The sequence below is a fragment of the Tamandua tetradactyla genome, chromosome 12, assembly GCF_023851605.1.
Source record: "Tamandua tetradactyla isolate mTamTet1 chromosome 12, mTamTet1.pri, whole genome shotgun sequence".
Lineage (NCBI taxonomy): Eukaryota > Metazoa > Chordata > Mammalia > Pilosa > Myrmecophagidae > Tamandua > Tamandua tetradactyla.
In genome coordinates this window covers 68,099,988-68,122,419 of record NC_135338.1, presented here as the reverse complement: position 1 = coordinate 68,122,419, position 22,432 = coordinate 68,099,988, and the positions used below count along the sequence as shown (strand labels likewise).

Genomic DNA, 22,432 nt, shown 5'->3' with positions numbered 1-22,432 from the left:
GGTGGCGCTCGTGGCGCTCGTCTGTCTGCGGGTCCCACCAGTAAAAGATGCTGTGGCTCCTTTAACTTGCCAATCCGAATCTCGCAGTCGGCCCGGGAAACCACGTGTGGGGGGGGGTCACCAGCCACCGCAGCTTGGGGGAGTACTGGTCCAAATTGCCCAGCTGGCCCGAGACGCCAAGCGTGGCGGGAGGGCCCCGCTATCCAACATTCCCAGTCAGACCGGGAAGCCACGTGTGTGGAAGGGACCCCGGTCGCCAGCCGCCCCGGCCGAGAAAACACGCGCCCCTCGGGTATCTCAGCGCAGCGGATTCTCCCTGCCCGTTCAGCCGTTCCAGAATGGGGTACGCTGTCTTTTTGGTCTCTGTCGTGGCTCCGGGAGCTGTTTCGTATTGTTTCTGTTTCTTTAGTTGCTGTTCTGGAGGAGGAACTAAGACCCGCGCGTCTTACTAAGCCGCCATCTTCTCCGGAAGTGGGTTGGCTTTTTCAATGGGGATTTATTAGCTTATAAATTTACAGTTCTAAGACCATGAAAATGTCCAAAGTAAGGCATTAAGAGGAAGGTACCTTCTCTCAGGAAAGGTTGCTGGCATCCAGGGTTCCTCTGTCACATGGGAAGCACATATGGTGACATCTGCTGTCCCTCTCTCCTGGGTTCTGGTTTGCTCTCTGCTTCCTCTCTTTTATCCTCTCACAAATATCCTCCAGGAAAGGATTAAGACCCACCTTGTGAGGGCGGGGTCACCTCCTAATTGAAATAACCTGATGAAAAGGTCCCACCCACAGTAGGTCTGTACCCCAAGAATGGATTAAAAGAAGATCGCCTTTTCTGGGGTACATAACAGCTTCAAACTACCACACAACCCAAATGTCCATCAACCAATGAAAGAATAAACAAATATAGTATGGTGGTATATATACACCGTGGAATATTATTCAGCTGTAAAAAGAATGAAGTCAGATACATGTGACAACGTGGATGAACTTCAAAGACATTATGTTGGGTGAAACAATCCTGACACAAAAGGACAAATAGTGTATGATTTCACTGATATGAAATAATTATAAGAAGCAAATTCTTACGTTCACAAGCTTGGATACAGGTTATCAGGGACTGGGGTTGGGGAATTAATGCTGAAGTTGTACAGTTTCCATTTGGGATGATGGAAAACTTTTGGTAATGGTGGTGATGATGGAAGCACGATATTTGAATGTAACTAACAGCACTGACATATATATTTGGATGTGGTTAAAAGGGAGGAAATTTAGATTGCATAATGTTACTAGAATAAAAATTAAAAATAAAATATAAACAATAAGCAAACCAGATGAAGTGGGGTGTTAGCCCAGAGCCAGTCCTGTGAGATGCAGGGAGACCTCACCCTACAGAGACAGCAGCAACTGCCCCATGGCCGGCTCTGGGGGTAACCTTCCCAAGGCCTTGAGAGCAGAAAGGCAGGCCCAGTTCCTTGCCCAGTGTGGTGCTGAAATCATCTTGCAGTGACTCACAAGCACCAAATTTGTGCATCTCTTCCCAATTTAGCATTCAGTGAGGTCACACTGGTAGCCTGCAGTTGACCACGGTGGGGTTCCAACACCACGGGATTGGCAACTGATACAAATCAGGGCTTTCCTTCTTCTTCAGGGAGCCACTATTGCCTTGTCCACCCCACCCCCAGCCTGTGGTTCCCAGTTACACGATGAAACCCCGAACACTGTCTCTGGATCTACAGCATTTGTTTCAAGTTCTGGCTCTGAGCCTCCCTAGCTTGAGTGGGGAGAAGTGTCAATTAGGCACATGGTGCCAAGATGGATGTGGGTGGCTACCCGGGGCCAGAGTGTAGCTGAGGGAACTGCAAATCAGAGCAGGAAGGAGCCCTTAGAAATGGAGGATAAAGTCCAGGTGTGTGTGTGTGTGTGTGTGTGTGTGTGTGTGTGTGGTGTGTGTGTGTGTGTGTGTGTGTGTGTGTGTGTGTGTGTGTGTGTGTGTGTGTGTGTGTGTGTGTGTGTGTGTGTATAGAAAAGAGAGAATCCAAAAATGAACAGAGAGACCAGCAGCTAAAACAAAGACCACACAACGGGCTGGTTTAAAAAACAGGGATTTTCGGTCTCTGGGTCTCTGAGTCTAGAAAGTTTGCTTCTTTCCAGGGTTGGTGTCTTCTGGCTGGCTGTAAACTTTGGGATTCCCTGGCTGCTCCATCACACGGCAATGCACGTGGCAGTGTCTCCTTTCTCCTTCAATTCCGTTGACTCCAGCTTGTGGCTGCTCCCATGGCTTCTCTCTCCATCTGACTTTCACTCGCTTATAAAGCACTCCAGTAATCCATATTAAATCCCAACCTGATTCGGTGAGCCCACATCCTCACTCTTAGTGACATCTTGAAGAGATCTCATCTCCAACCCACCAAAATGCGGACCAAGGCCACATCCAGGCTGGGGTATGGAATTCAGTCTGCCACAGACACCAGGGAGGAGGTGGAGAGGGAAAGGGAGAGAAAGATGGAAAGACAGCAGACTCGGACAAAACACAAGAAAATCACAGAGCACGGGAAGAAGATGGCGTGAGACGAGGCAAATAGTGACAAACACACAGACGAGGCAAATAGTGACAAACACACAGGCAGAAACTGAAAGGCAGTCTGAGAAAGGGAGGGACAGACAGAAGTGAGAACTGCAGAGCAAAGAGCAGTCCAAGATAGTGAGCAGGCACCCCAGCTGCCAGCCACCCCTGCTTCTGCTCCGGGCTGGCTCACGGGCATGGGGGACAAGGTCTCCGCAGCCCCCCACCCCCAGCCACCATGTGAATGCCTCCTGATGTGTCAATCAAGTGCTTGCATCAAAGGGGCAAATGTTTGATTGGTTCTTCAATTAAGGCACTAAATCCTCAGTAATTCAATAATGCATTGCCCAATTACTCACATGACCAGCAATTTTAAATCAGGTAAAAAAATATGTAGGGCAATTAAACTGCTAAGTGATTTGATTGTTTCTGAAAGAAATTCTCTCCTAACATTCCCTTGAGTTTTTATTCTCCCTGTTTAAATCATCCAGCAAAAGGGAAATGCAGATTGAGGGGTCTGCAGGCAGGCTCTACCAGGATGACTTCAGCGCATCCTTGAGGTTAGGGTCCCTGGGTTGGGGTCCTTCCCCGTACGCAGGGGGGTGCCGAGGTCAGCTTGCACTCACTGGAAGAGCCAAACTTGTGCATCTCTTCCTACCCTCACGTTGGTAGCATGAAACTGGCTATGGTGGGGGTGTTTACACCATGGAAATCAGCAATGCTAGAAATCAGCGGGGTTTTTTGTTTTATATTTCAACCTTCAGAGAGCCACCACTGCCTCCGCTCACCTCTCCCCATCAGCCAGCCCATGGCTCCAGGGTGACGAAGCCCTGAGCACCTCTGTGGGTCACAGCGCTCGCCCCAGGTGCTGGCTCTGAGCCTCCCTCAAGCTGCAGAACAGACTCAGCTTGGGACGGGGGTCACGGGGCGGCGTGGAACCAAGACGGATTCCCCAGGGCTCTCCCCTGGCCTCTCCTGGTCCCCCAACCCCACCCTCAGGGCATTGTGGTCTAGAGGGCAGCACGCCAACCTGAACGTTGGGAGAACGCAGCCATCTCTGAGGACCGGGTAGGGAAACGGAGGCTCGGGAAGGGAAGGGACAGGCTCCTGAGATCCGCCCTCAAGAGGCGGGGTGGCCTAGGCAGGTCTCCCGGGCTCTGACATCCCACACCGGTGGGCACACTGGTCTTTGGGCTCATCTAAGCAACTCTGCCTCGGAGCCCCTAGGCGCTGTTGTGGTTTCTAACTCTCCACTGACCCTCCGGAAGCTGGGTCTTGATGACCAGAGTCCCTCAGCCACTCACTGGAAGGACTTGGGGGGGCAAAACTGGGGGGGAGGAGCCCAGGAGGGGAGACACGTCGGGGAAGGGGAGGGAGAGGCCTGAGAGAAATGTCAGAGAAGGACTTCAAGTGTCACATGGGGTATGAGACGGTTGTCCTCCTTCCTTCCGCGGTGGGAAATGTGACGGTGCAACGTTGCGTCGTGAGGGAAATTTGGTGGGGAGGATGGTGGCAGTTTGAAGACAAGGATGAGAGCCCAGTCCCACCAGTCACACGTGAAAGAGACAAAGAACGCTGTGGAGGAAGGCAGGCCGGGCCACAGGCCTCCGAGTGAGGAGAAGGAAGTCCTTGCCTCTTGGCCCTTCTGGAAAATAGTTTGTTTTGGAAACAACAAGCCCAAATCCACCCAGAGCAAGTGCCTCAATTTACCCTTGTGAGGGAGAAGAGGAATGTGCAAGGGCCTGGGTCATGAAGAGAGAGAGAGGCAGCTGAGGTCAGGTAAATCGACGGGACCAACATGACTCCAAGCCTCATCAAAGACGTATCTGCAGTGCTGAGAAACCATCCTTTGGATCTACTGTATGCCAAGTGATGGTCTACAGAGCCCCAGCACATCCAAGCATGGGACAAATCATGGACCAACCTCATTTATATAGAGAGGAGAGCCTCAGGTCTGGAAGACTCTCCCCTGGAAAGTTGTTTTCTGTCCCACCAGCCTGGTGAGATGACTAGATCCTTCCTTCACAAAGACACCCTCATCAATCACGGTTCCAGGCACCCATGCAAGGCTGACTGCTGGGACCCGGTTCCGAGGGGAAGATGCCAGCCAGCCAGTGTGGCTCCTCCTTCCCTTTCCTCCCCTCAGTCTGAGCCCTCACTCCCCACCAGCTAACTAGCCCACAGCAAACAGCTCAGTATAGTCTTTTCTTCCTTGAGTCCTAGAAATCAGCCACAAATTGTCCCCTGACATTAGCTTCTCAGCTCGGTCATTCCAACCAGGAGCCAGCTGCTGCTCCGGGGACCTCCACTGGGCTGCTGTCAAGCCTGTCTTTGGTGGCAGCTGCATGCAAGGAAAACACAGGATTGAGAGGGCAGGTTTAAAAGGTGTGAAACCATCATGGACTGTGGAATCAAAGAGGTGAGTGTTCAAATCTTAGCTTCACCACTTCCTACCTGTGTGTCCTCAGGGAAGTTGCTTATCCTCCCTGAGCCTCGTGGTCCTCATCCATGGCGGGTCAGTGTTGCCTGCCTCTCAGGACCACCGGGCCGCCAGGACGACAGGTGTGATGCTTCCAGCCTGGGCCTGGCACAGAGGGAGGGTTTGATAATTGTGTTCCCCTCTCTTCACAGAAAGTCATCCTTTGCCTATCCCGCAGAAGAGAAGCTAGAATTCTAATGCCTTCCCAGAAAATGATTTTATTGAGATATGTAAAAATCCAGTGGCTTGTTTGGACACAGAAGCTGACCATACACCCCTGACCCCGGCCTTCCTCCTTGACACTAGGGTGCTGTCGGATGTGCTGCCTGGGTGAAGTAGACACACACACACACATGCACACACACACACTGCAATACCCACAAAGGCATACCAACTCACACAAACACACAAGCATTCCCAGGTATTCACCATCGCAGAGGCACACTCACAGAGACGCAGACACACCTTGCCATGCAAATTCACAAGGACACACAGATTCTCACACAACCATACACACATGTGAGAGCGCGTGACATTTGTTGGCTGGGAACATGGGTGCACAGCCCCCCAGCTGACTGACACGGGGGTACCGCCCTGCTCTCTGCTCTCCCAGCCTGGCCTGGCCTGGGCCTGGGTGTGTGAAGAGGCTCTGGCGCCCTCTGCTGACCACAGCGCTGCCTCCAGCCCGCCTTGGACCCGGCTGGCACCAGTGGAGCAGTCTCTGGATGCCTGGGGATTCCCATGCCACCCCACCCCAGGTGTAGGGGGAGAGAAAAACACTAGGAGAGAGGGGAGGGAGGAAAGGAGATGAGAGACCGAGGGAGAAGAGGAGAACCGGGCCCATTCTGTGCCCAAAGCCCCTGGGACAGAGCATCCGGCCCTGCCCACAGCAGCTGCTCACGGGAAAGTCAGCCCCTCTGCTGGTGGTCTGGAGCCCTCGTGGTCACGTGGCCAGGTGGCATGAAGGGCACAATTCCGGGGAGATTCTCAGGCTTTGGCAGTGATGCCTGTAAGTCCACTGTGACAAAATATACCCAGGCCCAGAAGACCTTTCTCTGCAAATACCAAGCCCCAGACCTGCAGTCTTGGAGGCAGCAGAGCCTGATGCTGGAAACGTGGACTTCGGAGCTGGACGGACCTGGGCAGCGTGCCAGCACTGCGGCTCCCCAGCTGTGGGGCCTGGATTCTTAACCTCTCCAAGTCTGCATCCTCTTCTGCAAAATGGGGGAAATAATACGATGGCTAGGAGGATTCGATGCAAAAACTCATACAAGCACAGCCCCAGGGGCTGACCCATAATAAGCACACAACAAATGTTTGCTCTTATTACTGTGGCTACCTGTCACGCTTGCCACGGGCTCCACAGGGGTGAGGGCACACTTCCATCGAGACTCTGCAGCTGGCACAGCACCCTGGGAGGGAGAGGAGTGGTGGGTCATCAGAGTCACATCCTTGCAGAAGGCCAGCCTGGGCCACAATGTCCAACAGCCAGACACTCTAGTGGATCAGTGGCAATTCCCTGACCAGCACTAACCCTCTCTCTTCCCGCTTATCTGTGTGGCTTCCCTCCCACCTCCTTCTGAGATGCTTCCACCCCTCCCTAGCCCAGGCTGATGGGACCAGGGCTGTGCATGTGGCCTGAGCTTGGCTAAGGAGTCCCTCCTCTGGTGCTTTTAGACTTGAGACCATTCAAAATCAGTTCTATCCTGTGACAGAACCTCCAAGCTACAAAACTTGGAAGCCGTCAGTGGCCATGTTCTCTGCCTTGTGCACAAAACCAGTCTGCAGTGAGAAGAAAGAATAAAGCTGACCTGCAGCAGGAAGCAAACTTGAGGGCTTGGAGAGGTTCCATCCTTAGTTTCAGCTGTCGCTGGTGCCCACCTACATCACTGACTTTCCCTGGGTTCAATTATTTGATTCTTAGATTCTGAGAGATGCTCCAGGATCCCTCTAACGAAGCCCCATTTTTGCTTAGCTAGTTTGAGTTGGACTACTGGTGCTTGCTCCTCTAGCCCCTTGAGTGCCCCTGCTGACAGCCTCCTCCATCTGTCTTTACTCACAGATGCTCCCATCCCATGCTTTTGTCCCTCTCCTATCACCAAAAATTTTCCAAAGCTGTTTTATTCGTTTACTTTTAGGTTTTTTAAATGTGTCAGGTTTATCGTAGAAGCTCAACTTGTTAGGGTATAAACATGCAATTTTTTCCCTAATAGCTGTCCCCCAACTGTGCTGTGTTGAAATCCCCTTTCCTGTTGGGCAATGGGGATCTGAATGATTTCTTGGCTGCATCCCTTAACTCCCCTGGCACATTCTACTATTAGGACACTCATTTCGGTGATCAAGATTGTTCCTGTTCATCTCCTTCCCCTATCTCTGCCCCTGCTCACATCCTACCTCCAGTTGCTTGGCTCAGAGGGAGGGGGTCTATTCCGTTCTAGACCCTTCCTACCCCTTCCTCGTTAGGCATCCCTGAGATGGGGGGAGGGGCAGGAAAGGATGTGGAAGCAAATCTCCTCCCCACATGACTGTTCCCGGGTGGATCTACCTCTGTGGCTTATTCCAACCCTTCCATGCTGCCCTGAGTGATAGCTGTTCAAAAGAGGCTCTCTCCCTGAAAATATAGAGCTGTGCTCCAGTAACATGTTTCTTGAAGATGACTGTATAATGATATAGCTTTCACAGTGTGACTGTGTGATTGTGAAAACCTTGTGTCTGATTCTTTTATCTACAGTATGGACAGATGAGTAAAACATGTGGATTGAAAATAAATAAATAATAGGGGGAACAAACATTAAAATAAACTCAGATTGAAATGCTAGTGATCAATGAAAGGAAGTGATAAGGAGTACAGAAAAAAAAGTAGGGGAAATAAAAGCTAAAATATATTGGGTAGATGGATGCAATCAATGAGAGGGAAGGGTAAGGGGCATGGTATGCATGAGTTTTTTCTTTATACTTTTTATTTCTTTTTTTCTGGAGGGACATCCTGGCAATCTAAAACACTGGACACATACAACTGGGCCCTGGAGCATTGATCTCCCTAAATCAGGAGGCAAGATGCTCCACTGGGCCTGATCACAGCTGACTTCCACTTTTGTTCCCCAACTAGATCCTTGAGTGGGGCTCTACTTGAAGTGGGAAAGAAAAACAGAATATATACACTCACAGCCCCCACCAGCCAGCTAGACCCACAGATCAATGCAGATGATGAATGGAGGGACATGTGTCACAGGCAGTTCGTGTTTGTAACCAACAGATGATGTGAATTTGCATTTGCATAATTTCAGCCTAATTATGACAAGATGATTGGAAAATCATCCAGGTGGACAGTGAGCTAAAGAGAACCCACTTCCTTCCCCCTCGTTTTATGGGAAATCATAAGATTTTATAAAACTTTTTTTCTTTAAGGAAAAAGCAAACACACATACACACATACCCACTTAAAAAATGCACAGAGTCTTTGAAAAGCTTCTGCATCATAAAAAGAAGAGCATGTGGCACTCAAAGGGCAGAGAGATAAAATTCTTGGAAAAAGATTTATCACAGAAATATAACTCTCAGACCACATGTTTTTTACTCACTTGATTTAATTAAAACACGAACTCTGAGAAACAAGCGTTGAAAAGCAAGATGAAAAGAATGAAATGAGAAAGCTGTTGGCTGAGTGGCAGGTGGAAATGAAGAGCAAACCATGTAAGAGAAAAAAAAATGCTTTAACAAAACTAAAACCGCAGCAGTAAAATTTTAAATTGCATTAAAATGGTAGAGAACAAAACTGAAACTTCAGAAAATTGAAGCTGTATATGTGGAGAACAAATATGAGAAACACTTTAAGAATGCCAAGGAAAAGGCCAAAGGGATAGAAAACGGAGAGAGAGAACATGTTAGATATTGGGACCCTAAGCATAGATGGAACACATGAAATGAAATTAAGAATCCAAGGAGAAAACAGTATTTATGAGATGGCAAAAAGCCTAGGCCTATAAACGTAAAAGGTTCCTCTTTTTCTAAGTCACATTAATGAAAAGAAATGAACACTTAAAAATACCATGCAGATTTTTTAATTTTAAGGGTAAAGAAATAATTCTATAACACCCATCAAGAGGAAAAAATGGGAACAACATCTAGAGCAACATTTCTTAAAACATATCATTAGAAGAGAGATCCCATACTTACACTGAAAATATAAAGTTTCTGTCATAAACTAAACTTGGGAAATGCTAAATTGAGCAAAACAAGACAAAATCCTATACTGGAGATTTCTCAGGGCTTTTAAAGTGTCCATGCATGTTGTTCAATCAGTAATCTTAATAAGCACAGCTTCCCAAGCTTATTAGCTTGTGAAACCCTTTCTCATAGAGCTCAATGGAGTACACTTTGGGTACCAGCGTTCTACAGATTTGGGGGTTCACAGTTGTTACCTAAGATTTCAACAGTCTTCTAGGTGCATTTATGCATGAACCCAAAAGAAAAAGACCTTCATCCATGTCAGACCTTGCAAGCTGCTACATTTCACAGAGACAAAAATACTCAGAGAAGTACTCTTAGCAAGCAAGACTCAAAATAAGCAAAATTAAAGTAAGCCAAAAAAAATTAATTGGGAGAAGTTCTATGAAAGACCCGGAAATGCATATTAAAACTTATTAAACACATGTTTATGTATATGTCAGTCAGGGTCCAGCCTGGAGACAGAACCCTTACCAGTTGTTTTAACAGAGAGAATTTATTATGAATAATTATTAGCCAGGAATTTGAGATCTGTGATGAGGGAAAGGGGGTGGGCATCGAGGTATCACAGAGATAGTAACTTCAGGAAGAAGCCTCTACCCCTTGGGCTGGGGGAACAACAGAAAGAAGATGGTATTAGTGAAGGTTAAATGTTTAGAGGAGAGGGCCCCTGAGGAAGCAGAAGGGATGGAATGAGGCTGGTCCTGAGAGAGTGGAAATATTGCAATACAAGTGGCACAGTCCCAGCCCCATATCACAAAGCAGAGGATGGAAGTGTAGGTTGGAGACAGAAAGGCAAGATATTAAGCATTAACACAATGTTTAAATAAATAGAAAGTTAATTTTGGAAATAATTCTCAGAAGACATGCAATGTAAAAAATATATATTACTCCAGTATAATTACATAGTATCAAAAATAATATCCCAGATTACTCCAGTAAAAAGTTGAAAAATGGGGACAGAGGAATGGGAGGTTGTAAAAGCTATGCTTATTTCTTGATATATAAAGGCAGAGCAGTATATTCAAGTCCTATAATTTTTGCTATAATGATTTATAATCACTATTACATTTTTTAAACTTGACATCCCATGTCACTAGAGGAAAAAAAAGGGAAAAAGAAACAAGACATAGCCCATATTGAAATAAGCAAAACAAACAATTGCACAAAACCAATAACGACACATTCACACAAGGAAATTTAAACACACACATACAGACAGAGGAATATAATCAAACAGAAGCAAACCCAGACATATCTGCTATAAAATAAATGTAAATGGACTAAACTTTGCTACTAAAAGTGCAAAATTTCTCAGATTGACTTAAAAAGCAACAAGAAACCATATGTTTTCTAAGAGACCCACTTAAAACAAAGCACCTGAGAGTGTCAGAGAAAGAGGAGAGCACAGATTTACCAGGCAAGTACAAATTTTAAAACGGGCTTCTTACAAAAGACACTATCAAGAAAATGAAAAGACAATCCACAGGATGGGAGAAAATATTTGCCAATCATATATTCAATAAGGGACTTGAATCCAGAATATATAAAGGACATTTACATCTCAAAATAGAAATAAAAATTACCCAATTTTAAAAATGGGCAAAGGATTTGATTAGACATTTTCCAAAAAAAAGACATATAGATGGCCAATAAGCATATGAAAATATGCTCAGCATCACTAGTCCTTACAAAAATGCAAATCAAAGTCACAATGATCTACTATCTTTCATCAGTAAGAGGGCTATAATAAAAGAGACGCAATCAAGTGTTGCTGAAGAGGTAGAGAAATTGGAACCCTCCTCACACATTGCTGGTGGGGGTGTAAAGTTATACAGCACTTTGGAAAACAATTTGGCAGTTTCTTAGAAAGTTAAACATAAACTTAACACATGATCCAGAAATCCCACTCCTGAATACCTACCCAAGAGAAACAAAGTCATATCAACTCAAAGACTTGTACAGAATGTTCATCACAACAGTATTCACCAAAAGGAAACAGCCCAAATGTTCATTAACTGGTGAAAGGATAAACAAAATGTGGTATAGCCATACAATAAAATACTATTCAGCAATGAAAAGGATGCTACAATATGGATGAACTTCAAAAACATTTGCTCAGTGAAAGAAGCCATACACAAAAGATCACATATTATATAATTTCATTTGCATGAACTGTTTAGGAAAGAAAAATCTATAGAGACAGAAAGTAGACTGGTGGATGTCTGGGGTTCAGGGAAGAGGGAAGCGGGGAGAAACCATAGATGGGCATGAGGTTTCTTTTCAGGATGATGAAAATGTTCTAAAATTAGATTATGATGATGGTTGTAGAACTCCATAAATACACTAAAATTCATTCAAATGCACACTTAAAATAGTTGAATTGTATGGTATGTGAATCATACCTCAATAAAGCCATTTCCAAAAAGAGTGGTTTTAAGATTAATTTGAGATAGAGTGGAATTTAAGGCAAAAATCATGAAATGGAAAAATCTCTATAATAGTAGAGAATGCGTTCATGCATTTTATTTGTGGGTTTGTTTGTTTTGTTTTGTTTTTGCCTTACACACCTCTTTTTAACATTTTCTTTACTCACATAACATATAATTCACCATTTTAAAGTGCACAGTTCAGTGGTAGTAGAACTTTTTCAATGTTTTTGCAACCAACACTTCTGCCTTACTCCAAAACATTTTCTTTGCGCCAAAAATAAACTTCATACTCATTAAGCTAGCTCTTCCTACTGCCTTCTCATGCAAACTCCTAGCCACCACCAATCTGCTTCCTGTCTCTACAAATTTATCCATTCTGGACATTTCATATAATTGAAATCATGCAATATGTGGCCTTTTGGTATATGGCTTCTTTCATTTAGCACAATGTTTCAAGATTGTAGCATGTGTCAGGACTTCATCCCTTATTATGGCTGGGTAATATTTTGTTGTATGGATACACCATATTTTGTTTAACCACTCATCCATGGGTGGACATTTGGGTTGTTTCCACTTTTTGGCTATCGTGCCTAGTGCTGCTATGAACATTCATGTTCAAGGATTTGTTCAGACAACTGCTTTCAATTCTTTTGAGCATATACTTAGGAGGGGAATTCCTGGGTCATTCGGAAGTAGTAAGATTTTATACTAAATAATGTAGGCCGGAATGTAAAATAAAAAAGATTTAGCAGCATAGGAAATTTACAGGAAAACAAAAGCAGTTCAACATCTTAGCACATTTATTTTCATTTCTTAACAGGAAATAGGAGAACCTTATTTCCTAACAAGGACATAGGACAGCGTAAGTGAAAGTGTGGCCCTATCAGAGTCATCTGGGATGCAGAACCGTGAATCCAAACATCTAAGAGTATGTCTAAGGAATTTCCATGTTTATGAATTCCATGGGTGATTCTTTTACATCTTAAAGTGTGAAACCCATTCAAATTGATAAGGTGAAAAATAATAATGAATGTGGTTGATTTGATATACACAGTATAAACTTCAATATCCTAAAAATACAGAATATATCTTTTCAAGTAAAGCCCTTTAAAAGTACATGTCTATTACCTATTAAGCAACCTAGAAAAGTTAAACATATTTCAGAACACAGCAAATGTACAGGCCATATTCTGTTGGTTGGCATGCTCTTTCAAATAACAACTGGGTCAAAAAGGATACAAGTGAATACCAGGCCTACTTCTATTTATTAAATTTGAAAACTCTCAGTGAAATAGACGGTTTGCTAGGAAAATATAAGTGATCAAAACTGCCTCAAGGATAAATAGAAAATCGAATATCTGAATAATCGCTTTTTTAAAAAACACATATTTTAAGGTTGTCGAGAATTACCTCGACAAAGAAAGCTGCTAGGTCTAAATAATTTCACAAGGAAGTCTACTTGGCATGGTTGCTATTTGAATGATTCCAGAACATAGAAAAAGATCCACAACTGCCCAGACTGGTGATGCACCCCTCTAGCCATCCTCACCCCCAGTCCTATCTCTGTCCTTCCCCGCCTTGCCCTGTGCCCCAGAAGGCCGCCCCCTGCAAACTGCATTTGCACGCAGGCTCCCTGACATGCAGCTTCTGGTTGAGTTCTGACAGCCGGGGGCACCAGCAGGAGGCTAGAGTGTGGCAGGAGAGAAGGGTCTGTGTATCCTCTCTGCTCTCTCCCCACTTTAGGGACAATAGCCATGTCCCTCCACAACCTCAACTTCTGTCTCGACCTCTTCTCCCAAGCTGGAGTTCTTTTTGAGCTCTGGGCACATTTCCGACCCCAACTCTATAGCGTCCCACTACCCCCTGTTTGTTCCCTTCCATAAGAAGTCATTTCACGAAAGTCTCTTTTCGTTAAACCATCTTGGGTGAATTATGTTTCTTGGCTCACACACTCCCAGTTCCTTTTGTAGGACCAGAGTAACCTTGATACTAAAACCTCACAAATGGCACAAAAGAAAGAGAAAGAGAGAGACAGAATGAATGAGTGGCTCGTACCACCAATCCCATTTATACAGACATAAAATCCCAATACAAATTTAATCAGAATAAGTTTAATTTATTCTGATTAAATTTTATTGTTTATTGTTGTGAGTCCAACAATATATTAAAAGAATTCAGTACGAGCAAACATTCCTGGAATGCATGGACGATCTTCCCTTAGAACTGCAGTGAACTAACTGATTTACCACAGCAATAGGTCAAAGGAGAAAAAGATCATTTTACATGCCGAACAGATGCTTGTTAAATTTCAACATCCATTCTTGAATTTTTTTTAAAGCTCTAGCAAACTGGAAATCAAACTACACTTATTTCACATGACAAAAAATATTAAATCCAAACCAAGGCCAAAAAGAGTGAAATGCAAAAAACATTCCTATTAATTCTGGAAACACACAAAGCTTTCTACCATCCTATTAGTTACCATTGGTCTAAAGATCCTAGTTAATGCAATTAGACAGAAAAATTATAGAAAAGAGAACAAATTATAGTTATTTGCAATTAGGATTGTCTTCCTGGAAAAAACAAGATAATAAATATAATATCAGAATAGAAAAACTTCATAAAGTGACTGGTTATAAAATAAGTATAAAAATTTTTAGCTTTTCCATTTCCTAAAAACCTGTCAGGACACACAATGCAAAAAGATGCCTTTTTTAGTTATCTATCGCTGCACATCAAATTATGCCAAAATTGAGTGGCTTAAAAATAATAATTTATTATTTTTTATTATCTTACAGTGTCTGTAGATCAGGGATCGGGTTTGGGTTAGCTGGGTCCTCGGTTTCACCTTCCTCACAGTCAAGGTGTCGGCTAGGGCATGGTCTCATCTGAAGGCTCAGCTGGGGGAGGAGCTGCCTCCAAGAAGGTTCAAGCAATTGCTGGCAGGAGTGGTTGGGCTCACTTGGGGGTGGCGGGGCTGGGGGCCTTGGCTCCTCGCTGGCTGTCACCTGAAACCACCCTCAGTTCCTTCTCACATGGACCTATCAATAGCTCACCACAGGGCAGCCAGCTTCATTGGAATAAGCAAGGGAGAGGACCAGGGAGAGAGTGCTAGCAAGACAGAAGTTATAGTCTTTTATACCCTAATTCCAGAACTCGCATTCCATCCCTTTTTGCCATATTCTATTCATTAGAAGCAAGTCACTGGGTCCAACCCACATTTACACGAGGTGAAGGTCACCCGGAGCCATATCAGAAGCCTCTGGCCACAAATACTATTGCTCTATTTCATAAAAATAAGCACCAAATGCATATATTCATCTACAAAACAAAACTTCACTGAAGAAAAAACATTTAAAAAGACTTTAATAATAGATATTCCATGTTCCTGATGGAAACACTCAATGTTGGAAAGAAGCTGATCATCACTAAGTTAATCTATAAATATATTTCATTTCCAAATCCCAGAGGGATTTTTTTTTGTATGTTTATCTTAGGGAAAATAAAAACTAGTGTTCATCTTGAATAATTTATGGAACAATAACCAAGAACAATTTTTATCAAAAGACTAAAGGGGACTTGCACTCTCAGTTATTAAACTTCGTTAAAAAATCACAATTATTAAAATTGGGCAACCCTGATATAAGAATGATCTGATAACTGACGGAATAGATTATGGAACAGGACAGAAAGCTGAGTCAAACACATAAAAATATTCAGGGTATGGTACAGGTGGCCTTTCAGATTTTCAGATCACTGAGAAATGATGAATTCATTGATGATTCATGTTTGGATAATCATTTTTTTTAAGTTAGGTTCTAAACTCTCATCATGCATGTAGATAAATTCGATTAAAGAATTAAATTAGAAGAAAATTTAACTGAAAGTTTATACATTATTTTTATTCACTTTAAAAAATAATTTATTTTTAGTTGTGGTAAAATAGACATAACATAAAAATCATTTTAACCATTTTAAGTGGGCAATTCTTTGACAGTAAGTGCACTGACATTAAGTACATTACCTATTTCCAGATTATTTTCATCATCCCAAACCAAAACTCATATTCCTTTAGCAATAACTCCCCATCCCCTCTCCCAGCACCTCTGATAACTGCTATTCTGCTTTCTGTCTCTATGAATTTGCTTATGACGAGTATTTCATATAAAAGAACTCATACAATAGTTGTCTCTTTGAGTCTGGCTCATTTCACTTGACATGATGTCTTCAAGGCTCTACCATTTTATAGAGCACTTCCCCTTTTTTATTGGCTAAATAGCATTCCATTGTATGGATATACTACATTTTGTTTATCCTTTCATCTTTCCATGGACATTTGAGTTGCTTCCACCTCTTGTCTATTGTGAATAATGCCACTATGAACACTGTTGTACAAATATCTGTCCAAGTCCCTGCTTTCAATTCTTTTCCTTATATACCTAGAAGTGGAACTGCCAGTTCATATGGTAATTCTATGTTTAATTTCCTGAGGAAGTGCCAAACTGGGCTCCTCAGTAGCTGTTCCATTTTACATTTACACCAAAATGTACAAGGATTCCTATTTCTCCACATTTTTACAGACAACTTGTTATTTTCTCTTTTTAAAATAATACCCATCCTAGTGAATGTGAATTCGCATCTCATTGTAGTTTTCATTTGCATTTCTCTAATGGTTAATGATATAGAGCATTTTTTCTTATACTCATTGTTCATTTGAATATCTCCTTTGAAGAAATGGCCATTCAAATCCTTGGCTGTGAAATTAAGTTCATATATCACGAGAGTCACATTTGGTCCTTTACATATAGATTTCTAGTTGTCCCAGCATCAATTGCTAAAGAGACCATTATTTCTGCATTAAATGGACTTGGTACCTTTGTTGAAAATCAATTAGCCATAACTCTGGACTCTCAATTCTATTCCATTGGTCTCTATGTCTGTTCTATGTCAATACCCAGGCTTAATTACTCTAGCTTTCTCCTTCATTTTTGAAAGATGATTTTGCCAGATATAAAATTTTGTTGACAGTTATTTTCTTTTAGGACTTTAAATATGCCATCTCATGTCTTCTGGCCTCCATTGGTTCTGATGGAAAATCCCCTATTAATCCTACTGAGGATCTCTTGTATGTGACAAATCGCTTCTTTCTTGCCTTCAAAATCTGTCTTTCAAGATCTACAACATGTCTCGATATAGATCTCTTTAGTGTCTGTCTTGCTTGCAGTTCAGTGATTTTCTTGGATATGTATATTCATGTCTTTCATAGATTGAGGAAAATTTCATGCATTATTTCTTCAAATACTTTTTCTGTCCCTTTCTCTCTTATTCTTCTGGACCTTCAATAATAGGTATGACAATAGATTTGACGGTGTCTCAAACATCCCTTAGATTCTGTTCATTTTTCTTTTTTTTTCTTTCTGCTTCTCACGTTGGATAATTTCAATCATCATGTCTTTAAGTTCACTGATCTTTTCTTCTGCCTGTTCAAATATGCATACATTCGATGAGTTTTTCATTTTAATTATCGTATTTTGCAGCTCCAAAATTTTGTTTGGCTCTTTTCCATAATTTTGAACCATTTTATTCAGACAATGTTTTCCTAATTTCTTTCAGTTCTTTGTATATGAATTCCTTTAGCTCAATGAACATATTTACGACAGTTCACTTAACATCTTTGACTAATAGTTCCAATGTATGAGCTTCTTTAGGAATGTTTTCTGGCAAATTCTTTTTTCACCCATACTTTCCTGCGTCTGTGTGTGCTTCTAATTTTTTGTTGAGAGCTGGATTTTCTGATTATTATGTATTCATTACTCTGGAAATCTAGTCCCCTACTCCTCTGGGATTACTAGTTTATTTTGTTGTTGGTCTTGGTGTTGTTGAACGCTGGGGCCATCAATCTGTGACTTTTTCAGACTACTTTGCTCCCAAATGGGAAACAGAAAGATGAAACAGAGAAAAAAAATAGGTACTGCTTCTTTAAGATGTTTCTGCCACTTCTGCCTGAAGGCAGTTGGAAAAATGGCCACGCTCACAGCCAGCCAGCCCCCAGAGGTCTTTAGTAGATGATCCAATGCAGTGATCAGTGACCAGATCACAAACCCACAGAATTTAGAGAACTAGGCCACCCTGGCAGCAGCAAGTTGGACCAAGCACTGACTGCAGTCCCCATGCTGCCCGCCACATGGGTGGCTGTAGCTTCCACACAGAGGGTGAAATTTGTTGATACTTACTGAAATTTACCAGTTTCTTCCTCCGGAGTGTTGCACAGTGTTCCACTGGACTACAGAGCTCCAAAATACTTGGTTCAGACAGTTTCTGCCAGTTCTGCTGTTTTGATGGAAGGACTGATTCCTGGCACTTTCTACTCTGTCATCTTTCCACAATCCCCCAGGAGGGACACATGTTTTTAAAAGTAAAAGCATGGGTCACGGTGGCTCAGCAAGCTGAGCTCTCGCCTGCCATGCTGGAGACCCAGCTTTGCTTCCCAGTGCCTGCCCGTGCAAAAAAAAAAAAAAAGTAAAAGCATGCAACAATGAACTTTAAAAATCAAGCATTCTTTCTTTTTACCTTTGCTCAGGCAGTTGTTGCAGTGTGTGCCCAGAGTTGGCCAGGCTGCAGTGCAAGGTACTGCAGGGAAGTTGAAAGCAGCGATGACAAAGCACCCAGCCAGAGTTCAGGACGCCGGAAACAGGGAGAAAAGGCGGGCAACCCTGCACTGGCACACATGGTGTTAAGAGCACCCATACAAAAATGTATAGATTCTTGATGAAGGCAAAACTCACTCCAAATACAACAATAAAGTCTGAGACCATGAAGGAGAGCTTAATAATTTGACAGCTTAAAAATGAGGCACATCAATAAACTGCAAAAAAATGCCGAGGCAAATGACAAGCTCTAAAAATTAGCTGCACGCTGTGTGACAATGAGTGATATATGAAAAAGATGCTAAATATACTAAACCTTATAAATCAATACCAAAAAAGATGAATATACCAATAGAAAAGAGTCAAAGAATCTTTGAACAGGAAATTCATCATTCATTTGTTCAACAAATATTTATTGAACACCTTCGACGTGCCAGGCACGGTTTTAGGTACTTGGGACACAGCAGTGAACAAGACAGGGGTCGCTGTACTCATAGCACTTACATTCTAGTGGGGGAAGCAGACAATAAACACATAAATGATGGAGTATTTTAGAGGGTGATAAGTACTTGCGGTAAAAGAAAGGCAGAGTAAGATCAGAAGATACGGAGTGGGGGGGTGGAGAGCACAAGGGTCAGGCGAGGCCTCCCTGAGAAGGTGACTTTCAAGCAAAGTCCTGAACAAGTGGAGACCACTGGCTGCAGGGACGGCAGAGGATACAGTGAGTGGAGCCTGTGCGTCATGTGTGTACTGAGGGGACAGTGCGGACACCAGCTCGGCGGGTGCAGAGAGGGTAAGAGGGGAAAGCGGTGGAAAACCATGAGGAAACAAGGTGCCAAATGCCATCAAGAGAATTATTTTACTCCAAGTGAAAAGGGGAAACACTGTAGGGTTTTAAGCAGAAGAGTTAAAAATCTGACTTATGTCTTAAAAACATCCTTCTGGCTGCTATGTCGAGAATAGACTTCTGGGACACAAGGGTAGGGGTGGAAGACCAGTTGGTAGGTCAAAAATGGGACAAAATGTTCATTCTCACAAGTAATCAAAGAACGGCCACCAAAAAAATGAGTTACCTTGTTTTCAACCTATCCAATGTTTGATGCGCATTTAAAAAGGCAGTACTCGGTATCGATGAGGGCAGGAGCACTTGGGTCAAGTAAATGGGGGCAACTTTTCTGGAGGCAGCTGGACAATTTGTGCCAAAGCCTTAGAAACATTCAGACCTTTTCGCCATTCAACTTCCAAAAAATTTAAGCTAAAGGACGAATAAAGGCTGATGCTTATTGAGTGTGCAGCTCAGCCTGAGCAGGTCCCCCACCCAGCCCAGAGAGCAGAGGCTGGAGCACCTCCTCACCTGGGCAGGTGGGAGCCCCTGTGATCAACGTGACTATTAAAGAAGTGGGTCGTGGTAGCTGCCCTGACATCGGAAAATGTTCATCAGATATCATTAAACCAATGAAGAAGGTTATGAAACAAAATTGGCAACGTGACCCCGATTGTTTTAAGTAAGGAAATAAAACCTGGAATAGTGGTTTTCTCAAGGTTATAGGATAAGTTATTTTTCCTCTTTAGTCTATATTTTCCAAATTTCCTGTAATTGATACACTTCTTTTGCTATCTGAAGTAAGAAGTCATCTTAAAAATTAAGAAGATTGCTGATATTTTGCCTTCGTTCCTTTTTCATCACCCTATAGCCCCTTCTTCCCCCAAACTCCAGCCTTCTGGAGGTCAGGGAGTCACATGCACTAAAGGAAAGGAAATGCTATCAGTAAAGAGCCATATTTTGTCCAACCCTGTAAAAACAGTAGCAGCTTAATCCTCACCATGACCACAAACCTTATTTCACCCAAGAACTGCCTTCAAGGATACACTTTTTGAAGAGAATCCCAAGTGTCAGATGGCTTGGGTGGAACTTGGGAAATCGCTGTGACCTGAAGTTCCCTGAAGCAGTGTCTTGGGGCAGAGCTGTGTCCTGGTGAACAAGGCCCCAGCGCTTGGGCAGGTGCGGCTGGCAGGGCTGCCCCCAAGGGCACTGCCCTGTCCACTGGCCTCCTCCACTCTCATCCCAACCCCCTGTCCCTCTTCAGTTCCATGGCCTTCCCCACCCCCAGAGGGAAATAAGCACCGGAGAGCAGAAAGAAAGTTCCTCATGAAGATGAACAGGGGTAGTCATAGATGGACAGAGACAGAAGGATGAAAGGATGGACAGACAGACATCGAGATTGAAGGAGAGAGAAATGCCTCTCAGAGGTCACAGCAAGCCAGCACAGGGTCTTCACCAACACCCAGGACCCATCTGTGCTTGTCTACTCACACATTTGCCACCTCACTAGACTGTGGGCTCTGTGGCCCCCGAAACGGTCTGGTTTCCCTGTAACTCCCGTGGCCAGTACCAGACCTGGCATTCGGTAGGCACCGGGGAAACAGGTTGACGGATGGAGTGAGTGGATTAATGAATGAATAACTGGAAGAAACATCCGCAGGGATACAGACAGAGTGAATGAGTGAGAGAGATGTGAAAGAACAGAAACAGATAGAGACAGATGGAGAACACAAGATACAGTGACAGAGACAAAAACAGACTGAGGGACATAGAGTTCGAGAATGAACACATGAATGAAACGAGGTGAGATGAGAACAGAAACAGAAATAGAGACAGATGGAGTCTGCGAGGCAGAGAATGGAGGCAAAGACAGACTGAGGGAGACAGAGAAAAATAAATGAGAAGATGGGAGAAGATGGGAGGGGGTATTGAAAAAAAGAAATAAGCAAACAAACAGTAAACACAAGAGAAATCCAGAGAGACGCAAGCGAAAGTTAAAGATACAGAGGCAGAAAAACAAAGGCTGAGACAGAGAGAGAGAGAGATAATAGGACTGCAGTCTTCCCTTAGCCTTAGCAGGCTATTTATTAATCGGAACCACTAGATTCCTGCTAATTCTCTAGACCTGGTCAGGATGTAATCCAAGGGAACTCTTTTAACTCCTCCCCTTTACCCCATGCTGACTGAGGTCTATCCCACCCCATGCCTGAACCAAAACCCTAAGAGCTGTTTGACGGAACAGGCCCTCCCACCCAGCAGCCCGTACCTGAGCTAAGCATGCTCCACCTCATTCCCAACAGCGACAGCAAAATCCCTTTACCAGGGAAGGTCCCTGGGGTGAGACCTCCTCCCCTGGCCTGGTCAAATCCTCTATCAACGGCCCCCCTGCTTCCTCCACCAGCCCTGGGCAGGGCTGAGTTGAGGTGGGAGTGGGGCACAGGGCACATTCCCATTCAGCAGGCCACAGAGTCAGGTCTGTACCAGAAGCTGGCCGGCTGGTGACCGAGGGGGCTGGAGAGGCCCTACTGCCTCTTGGAGCCTGACCTCAATGCCCAGACAATTATATCAGCCTTGGTATTTCCAATTCCCCAGGGAACTGTGAGGGAGGGAGTCCAGAGGGCCGGGAGGGAAAATAAAATGGGAAGTGGCCGGAGCCCCCGAATTCCTCTGGGTCCTGGAAAAGGGTGGGTTCTTTCCCTTCCCTTTCCCCAGATGTCCCTCCCAAAGGCTCTGACCTCCCCTCCCCCCACTTCCGGGCTGCCCCTGAGTTCCAGCCTTCAAGAGAGATACTTCCAAAACAAAGGGCCCTGGCCCCTCCGCGGGGCCCCCCACCACAGCTGCCTTGGCTCTGGGGACCAAAGTCCCCTCTGCCTCCCTGCTCCGATGCCAGATGCGGCAGTGGGGTGGGGTGGGCCTGGGGCCCAGCTGGCGGTGGTCACTCGGTGGTCCTGTCCCTGCAGAGTCAGCGCTTCGTATGCCAGCTCGCCTGCCTCCTCACTCAGCACTTCCTCCAGCCCCACTTTCCAGAGGCAGCAGCTGGGCCCGCACAGCGCTCTGCTGGTCTGGGTGGGACTTACGTTTCCAATTCAGCATAAATCCCATCAACAGCCTTTCCTGAGCCGCCTGCCCAGGTGCCCAGGCAATCAGGGATCATGGGGAGGAGGCAGAGACACAGGACTGCCCAGTCTGGGAGGCGAAGAGCAAGGGCACTCCAGGGTCTGCCCTCATCCCTCATCCCTAACAACGGAAACCTTCTAACCCATAG

General features: G+C 44.3%; 1 long non-coding RNA gene across 4 annotated transcripts in view; it reads right to left on the bottom strand.

Annotated features, from left to right (window-relative positions):
• Nucleotides 1-4,756: 4,756 nt before the first annotated feature.
• Nucleotides 4,757-22,432, bottom strand: part of LOC143652312 (uncharacterized) — a 22,079-nt gene continuing 4,403 nt past the window's right edge. For 2 of the 4 annotated variants that reach the window (XR_013160556.1, XR_013160557.1), the window contains exons 3-4: nucleotides 6,378-6,450; nucleotides 4,759-6,252 (exon numbers count right to left, since the gene is read on the bottom strand). This is a non-coding gene — a long non-coding RNA (uncharacterized LOC143652312). Of the gene's footprint in view, nucleotides 6,253-6,377; nucleotides 6,451-22,432 lie in introns of all 4 variants that reach the window. The other 2 variants (XR_013160559.1, XR_013160558.1) reach the window with 2 other exon arrangements.